This window comes from Portunus trituberculatus, chromosome 10 (genome assembly GCF_017591435.1).
Source record: "Portunus trituberculatus isolate SZX2019 chromosome 10, ASM1759143v1, whole genome shotgun sequence".
NCBI lineage: Eukaryota > Metazoa > Arthropoda > Malacostraca > Decapoda > Portunidae > Portunus > Portunus trituberculatus.
Genome location: NC_059264.1, coordinates 14132157 through 14140427, shown reverse-complemented (window position 1 = coordinate 14140427; position 8271 = coordinate 14132157). Strand labels below are relative to the sequence as shown.

The 8271-nt window shown below is 40.4% G+C and overlaps 1 long non-coding RNA gene across 1 annotated transcript; it reads left to right on the top strand.

The window, feature by feature from the left end:
• The first annotated feature begins 227 nt into the window (after window positions 1-227).
• Window positions 228-4345, top strand: LOC123502108. Its single transcript, XR_006673798.1, has 4 exons — window positions 228-288; window positions 2752-2945; window positions 3083-3286; window positions 3664-4345. It is a non-coding gene; the product is annotated as an uncharacterized LOC123502108 (long non-coding RNA).
• The last annotated feature ends 3926 nt before the right edge of the window (window positions 4346-8271 follow it).

Below are 8271 nucleotides of genomic sequence, written 5' to 3'. Positions count from 1 at the left end.
TGTGTAGATATTAGTAGCAGAAGGAAGTAGAAAGGAGAAATAAGGGAGGTTAAAAAGGAAAGGAAGGAGAAAGAGAGAGAGAAGGAAGAGGAGAAGCCAAGCCACAATACTTGTCACCCTCCATTTCCTCAATATTTTGCCTAATATCTAATGTTTTGATGTGTTTCTAGGCTCAGACGTGAAGACGGAAGTAATAGAAGAAAGAAGAAGGAGAAATAAAGGAGGAGGACGAAGAATAAACGAGAAATAGAGGCGGAATAGGAGAAGGAGCTAAGGTGGAATATTTAGGTAAGTGTCCCTTTTAATCTTAATGTTCTTTATAATGCATAATGTTGGTCTGGGGTATATTTGGGGTGTTTTAAGTGTGTTTTGTGGGTGATATATGTATATTTTGGGTGTATTTCGTGTGCTTTTAGTGTGTTTTAAGTCTCTTACAGAGTAGTTTAAGAGCTTTAGAAAATATTGATATAAAACCGGGAATTATTAGGAAATTTATTCTTGAACTAGACGATAGGAAAGCCAGTGGTCCTGATGAGCTACATGCCAGAGTACTTAGGGAGGGTGTAGACAGTATTTCTGAAGCACTTAAGTTAATCTTTGAAAGATCACTTAGGTTTGCTGAGATACCTCAGGACTGGAAGTTAGCTAATGTTACTCCAATATTTAAAAAGGTAGGAAGGATGATGCGAATAATTATAGACCGATCAGTTTAACTAGTATAGTATGTAAGATACTAGAGAAAATCATTAAGGGTAGTATTTGGGAGCATTTAAATGAGAATAGATTAATTAGAGATACCCAACATGGCTTTAGATCAGGAGGTCCTGTCTTACAAATTTGCTCGATATCTTAGAATATATTACCAAGGAGTTAGATGATGGAAATAGCATAGATGTTATATATCTAGATTTTAGCAAGGCGTTTGATAAGGTACCGCATAGGAGGCTAGTGTACAAATTGAGACTACATGGGATAGGGGGTAGGTTAGTTGACTGGATTAGTGAATGGCTTTCTGATAGGAAACAGAGAGTAGTATTAAATGGGGCAATGTCTGAGTGGAAGGAAGTGGTTAGTGGGGTACCCCAAGGATCAGTGCTAGGACCTCTTCTTTTCTTGGTGTACATTAACGATTTAGATTTAGGAATTAGTAGCAAAGTATCAAAGTTTGCAGATGATACTAAGATAGCATGTGCAGTACAGGGTGAAAAGGACAATTACAGAATACAACGAGACCTGGACAGGCTGATAGCATGGGCAGACAGGTGGCAGATGGAGTTTAATTCTGATAAGTGTCAGGTTATGCATTTAGGTAAAGACAACACAAACTTTAACTATGAGATGGAGGGATGTTGGCTAGAGGCAGTAGAGGAAGGAAAGGATTTAGGAGTAGTGATAGACAGGACTATGAAATTTTCAAAGCAATGTTTAGAAGCAAGAAATAGGGCAAATAGGATCCTGGGTTTTATAAATAGAAATGTTAGTTATAAAAGTAAGGAAGTGGTGCGTAGCTTATATAATTCTATGTTAGGCCCCATTTAGAGTATTGCATACAGGCCTGGTCACCCCACTATAGGCAGGATATCAACATGTTAGAAGCAGTTCAGAGAAGAGCAACTAGGATGATACCAGCATTAAAGCGCCTGGAGTATAGAGATAGATTAAAGGAATTAAACATGTTTTCATTTGAGAGGAGATGTATAAGAGGGATATGATAGAGTTATTTAAAATGTTTTCAGATACAAACTACATAGATGTGAGATCTTTCTTTACCTTAGAGGAGGAAATAGGACTAGAAATCATGGCAGGAAGATTAGAAAGCAAGGCTGCAGGTTAGATATAAGAAAATATTTCTTTAGTCATAGAGTGGTAGACTTCTGGAATGCATTGCCAGAGACGGTTGTAAATAGCACTAGTTTGACAATGTTTAAAAACAGATTAGATAAGCACTTAAATTCATTAGATTTATAATTATGTATAGCACTGCATGATAGTTTTATAAGAAATTTACTATAGTTAAATAAGACATGATCCCCATGTATGGGGACCACAAATTGTAGAGGATTTCGCTGCAGGACTTAGCCCTGTTAATGGGCCAAATATTTAGAATTAGTATATAATGTATTGTGTACTTGTAAGTGTATCTTTAAGTACTGATGACGAGGTCGCTGTGCGACTGATACAGGATAACCTAGATGGGCCCTGGTGGCCCTTTGTTATCCTATTATTTATGTTATGTTATGTTATGTTATGTGTATTTGACGTGCCTTGAGTGTGGTGTGAAGGTGTGTTTGAGTATCTGCATGTTTTGAGTGTGTTTTGGGGGCATTTTGAGGTGTTGCATGGTGTTCATAGTGTTTCAAGTTACGTATTTTGGTGTGTACCTATTGGGTGTTTCTAGTGAGTCTTAGGTGTATATTCCAGCATTGTGAGGTGTTGCATGGTGTTTTGAGTGTGTGTTGGGTTAGATTTGAGTGTTTTTAGAGCTTTTGATGTGTATTAGGGGTCTCTTGGATGTGTGTGGGGATGATTTCATTATAAATGGTGTGTCTATAGTGGTGTCTATGCTGTGGATGTGTTGTGGCTGTGCTGTGGCAAAGCTGGCGTTATTAAGTAGTGGGTGAGATTGTAGCATACTTTAAACACTTCCTAAATTGTTCTTGACATACTGAGAATATTGCAATACTGTATAGTTAGCCGACTCACACTTCATACCTTTCCTTTCATCTCACCTGCAACATGTTCACTGTACAGATGTTTGTCGGGTTCCTGAAGATGCGTCGACGTGTTATCATCCACGCAAGCTTCCGCAACCCAGCCAGTGTACCACAGGACGGGAAGAGGAAGCCAGCGGCTGCATGCACCATTGAACCGGACGGCATTGTATTCCTCCCACAGGAGTGACTACAGCGAAGCAAGCCCAGAATAAAGTGTTGAGTGACCGTGATGTGAGTATTGTGGTTTGCACATCACACTTTTATCTCCGCGTGTCTCATTTAAAAAGGTTTTGAACTCTTTGTTGTTATTTTTTTCAAGACTTATTACTGTTGACGCCATTTCAATATTGTTCCACCTCTTGTTCCAGGATTCAGTACTACTAACACCAAAGAAGTGAAGGAAGTGTTCGGAGTGAACGTGCAAGACATACAACAGACACCAGACTGCTGCCGCTGCTGCTACTGCCGGTGTAGCCAAAGGAACAAAAGGTCCGGAGCAGGAGGAAGAAATGGGTGATTCTTGGAAACGCAGCAATGAAGTTGTGAAGGTTGGCCACAAATCTTCATCACAGGTGTAGTGTATTTCATTGACCATTTTAGATTGGGTGGATAAATTTTGTAGACAGTTGTAGATGTGTAGCTAGTGGGTAAGGTTTTTTGCAATGCCTTATCTACACCAGCAGAAAACAGTGATATGGACAACTTGTGCATAGCAGTGTACAGTGTACATGTATACCTCTTTTTCTTTTCAATGGTAAATATTTCTATTTAATATGTTCTATTTGATATGTTTAATATGTTTTCATGTGTTATTTTATATACCTTGCATTGTGTTATTCCCTGTGTAAATCCTCTGCTTTCACGTGTGAAATGTATACCAGTATCCAATTTTCACCCTTAATTAATGCGTCCTGTTATAGGCTTATTAGTTTTTCATATTTCCTACCAGATGTCTCCGGTGTGTCGCCTAGTGTGTTCCCTTGTCCCGCTCGAGAGAGAGACTCGGATCACCACCGCGTCGAGCCGCCTGCCCACCTCCCTCCATTCTCCTTCGCCTCTCACTTGAGTATTGTGAATGTTGTATTTATTTTCATCACGCCTCTGTGTTTGTAAAGGGAGAGTGTTCCAATAAGTGAGCTCTGTTTGCAGTCACATGTGTATTTCAAAGGTGTTTTGCCAAGTGCTGTGCTGAGGTGTTGTGGTGTATCTGTCTGTACAGTGTTCGAGCTAGCTTTCGCCCACTTTTGTGACGCTACCTTCCGTACTGCATTAATGTCTGTGGATTTCCCTCTTTTACCCCCGTCCTGATAAACCTTAAAATTGTGGTTATGTTGGTTCAGTGTACATTTCCCTCGTGTAACGGAGTGGTAAGTCAACCTCCCTCCACGCACAACAGTGTCGGGAATCATTTCCCCCGTGTCACGGTGTCATGGGATATTTTCTCTTATGTCTGTTTGCTTGTGGGGTAATGATACGTGTAGTGTGGCATACTGGTGAGTGAAGCTGCATAACTCTCTACTCTCCATCGTGGATCTGTTTCCCCATGATTATTACTCTTGTATGGGTTATCATTGGTGATTATGGTGCTTGTTAGTGAAGCTATCTTTGCTTAATATATGTACTATTTTTGAGTCGTGTTTAAAATTCCTTCCCCTTTGATTTCTGGCACGTCCGAGTTGGGTTAGACCTTAAGTCAGATGCGAATGTGAATTTCTCTTTGAACTCGGGTGTAACTATGTATATCGTATTTAAAAGAGATAAGTGTATATATGTAGACCAAGAGAGGAAAGTAACCTCTTGGGATACGAGTCACTCATCATTCGTGTCACCCACCATGATCGCTTATGCCTTAAGAACCAAATGACCAACGTGTTAACACCACTCCATGCTGGAGTTCACCATGGAGAAACACGTAGTGAATGAAGATAACGTTCCTTGTTAGGAGACGCCATCTTCTTAAGAGAGGGAGTGTAGCCTAGCGAGCATACTGGCTATGCGTCGCGGTGTGTCTTGCTGCCAGGCCATGACAGTAATTAGTACCAAGTAGTAGTATTTAAGGGTAGTAGTAGTAGTAGTAGTAGTGTTGGTCACTCACACTATTGCAAGGTGTGATGTACACGTGGTTCTGTCTGTAGTCACAACAACCTGTTCCTTCTTGTGTGTGTGTGTGTGTGTGTGTGTGTGTCTCCAAGATAGACCACAAAAGTGTCTTTTTTGTTTTCTGGGGTAAAGCACAAAGGTATTGTTACGTGTTTCCAAAGATGATGTTCTGTGAGTCTTTCAATGCAATACTTAATTTAAGTTTTTGCCAATGACTTGTAACGTGGTGCAGTTTTTGTTACTTGTATTTATTTTTCATACCTATTGATATGACGATATCTTGTGAATGATGCTCCTGTATTTTTGTAATGGCAACACAATATCTCTTGATATAATAAAATGCATAATGTATCGACCTGTTTTCATATCAGTTGAAAGAGATGCAAAACAACATCTGGTTTGCAAGTGAAGTGATATTAGTGAACAATTTGTTGCATGGCGCCACAGCTTGTGAGGTGACACGATGCCACAATATAGTTGCATGGAAATACTAGTAGTAATGTGTAAAGTGAATGCATGCCCTGCCGCTTCCCTCACCACACGCTAACGCCGTCTCCTCTTTCCCATGGCTGGCGACACTTTTCCAAGAGAAAGTGAGATGATGGGAGGAGGAGAATAGAGAGTGAAGGAGAGAGGAGAGAACATAGGGAGGAAATGTGCAAGAACGAGCCAGGCCTTCCTTTGGCCAGCCGGGCATGTGCACCATACCATTAAAACAAATGACACCATTAAGTATGTGGTGTCTATTGGTGAACCACAACAAGTGTCTTCTCTCGATGTTCAGTCCTGTATATTGTATAGTATTCACCTTGCACAAAGTCAACTAATATCCTCTTCTGAAAAGTGCTTGGCTATGTTTTGATAAGATAGTTTGTCATATTCTTATTTTTTTCTATTCTTTCGTGTTCTTCTCTTCCTTTTCACCGACTCACTCACGCAGTTGTATACTATCATCTGATAGATTGATTGAGATTAAGAAGTTACATTTCGAAGAAAACTAAATAGTAAGACGTATGTTAGACCATAGAAGTGGGTATACTGTAGATGTAGATTTACGTTTACATATTGTGCGGCATACAGTGACACGGTCGTCTGGCACCACCGACGGTGTCCTCACCACCGTCCTGTTCAGCGTGAACTCAAACATGTTTGGCCTTGCGGTGACGCTACTGAAAACGCCTGTAGATAGATAGATAAGTCAATAAATTCGTGTATAATTGACAAGGTGGATGTGAATGGAAAAAGAAAACGTGCATATTCCTCTACTTATCACCACTTCACCCTTATTTATTGCCAGATATCCTCGTACAATCAGGCGATAGAAATAGAGAATGAGAGAAATAGTGTAGTCTGCCTCTTAAGCCCCGCGGAAGATGCCAACAATCGCTGCACAACAAGATACAATTTTAATATTTCCTTCTTTGGCAAATAACCATAGCTGGACACAATAGCGAAGGGAAAGATGTCACAATAACCAGCAAATCATTATGTGGTGTTTATACAAGTATAGTGTCTCATTAAAAAGAGATTTTGTAAGAGATAGTTAACATAAACATTTGTACACACCTGCTCCTTTGACAGACACCGCCTGCTACGAATGGGCCATGGGGCGGCAGTTGTCTACTGGTCGTGGTGACGGTAAGGGTGGTGGTGCTGCCAGTGGTTATACTGTCCCATACACACCCACACACACACACACACACTGCCATGAACACTCAAAAGACAATCACACACACACACGATGTGTTGCTATATCACCGATAGATTTCAAGCAGTGCCAGTCACCTATCACCATGGGGCAAGACAAACAGTGCAATTGCACGCCTTCACCACAACCTCCACACTGCCTTTTCTTCATCAATTAAAGGTACTTATAAGGCCATTCACTTATTGTTAGGTTTTCTTTACGTATGAGAATTTAATTAGCACGTAAATATTAATATGTGATAGGTATAACGAACATTAAAAAGAGCAAGGCGTCTATAATACCCGCTTATATTTGCTTCCTTCACGTACCGTAAGCCAAACATGTGTCACAATGCAAGCCACCAGTGCACCATTTCATATGCCCTGGTCAATAGTTCCCTGAGTGGCTTAATTTTAGCTTGGTAAGATGATAAAGGCTAAATATGGAGGTCCGCCGCCAGTGTTGCCTCCGGGCCGCCTCCCACCCAAGACCCCAGCCATCACCCTCCCCTAGGCAGCCTGCTGGGTTGAATGCTTTTTCAAATATTTCCTGAGGGTAATATTACGCTTCCATGGTATGTTTTATGGTTTGTTTAAATGTTTCGTTGTGTTTGAAGTGTGTTCCGCCCTGTGTTGGGTAAATATGTGGCGTTTAGTGGTGTTTTATAGCGAATGTTAAAGGCTTTTTAACGGTCAAAATTTTCCATTTCCAGTTTTCTGGTTTTTTATTTGAAGGTATAAGTGGGCGTTTGTGGTATCAGAGGATCGCCGGTGTCCTTTTAAGCGTGAAATCAATCTATTGAGTGAAATATGTGGACTTTGAAATGGTGTTTGGAGGTGTTGAAAAAACGTCATATTTTTCTTTATTTTATTTGCTCACGTTTGTGCTTCTCGGTGTAACTCGCTGTGGAATGCCTTAAAAGATAGCTCATACTCCCTCAAATGTGGTAAATTACTCGCCAAGTGAAAATGGCTTGACTTTGCATGGTGTTTTAGCAGATTTATAAGTTTAAATGTTTTTTTATATATAGCATACTTAATTTAGGCATTTTAAAAAAACTAGTTAAGCTGGAGTTGTTTTGATTTTTTTAAAACTATTTTTAGTATTTATCACGTCATAAAATAACAAGCATTCGGGCGTGGCTTCGTTTATTCGAAAAGTCATTTTTAAAATGAAATTATTTACGTAATCTAGCCGAGTCATCCCCCGCTCCCGCCGTTCTCTGTGACGACCACAGCCCAGGTGGTGACTCAACATCGCCCCAGGCTGGCGCCTCTTTTCCAAACCCGCAGTTCGTCAATATTTTGCCTAATATCTGGTGATTTCTACGTGTTTTCGTGTGTTGCTAGGGTCAGGTGTGTAGATATTAGTAGCAGAAGGAAGTAGAAAGGAGAAATAAGGGAGGTTAAGGAGGAAGGAAGGAGAAGAGAGAGAGAGAAGGAAGAGGAGAAGCCAAGCCACAATACTTAAGTCACCCTCCATTTCCTCAATATTTTGCCTAATATCTAATGTTTTGGTGTGTTTTCGTGTGTTGCTAGGGTCAGGTGTGTAGATATTAGTAGCAGAAGGAAGTAGAAAGGAGAAATAAGGGAGGTTAAGGAGGAAAGGAAGGAGAAAGAGAGAGAAGGAAGAGGAGAAGCCAAGCCACAATACTTGTCACCCTCCATTTCCTCAATATTTTGCCTAATATCTAATGTTTTGATGTGTTTCTAGGCTCAGACGTGAAGACGGAAGTAATAGAAGAAAGAAGAAGGAGAAATAAAGGAGGAG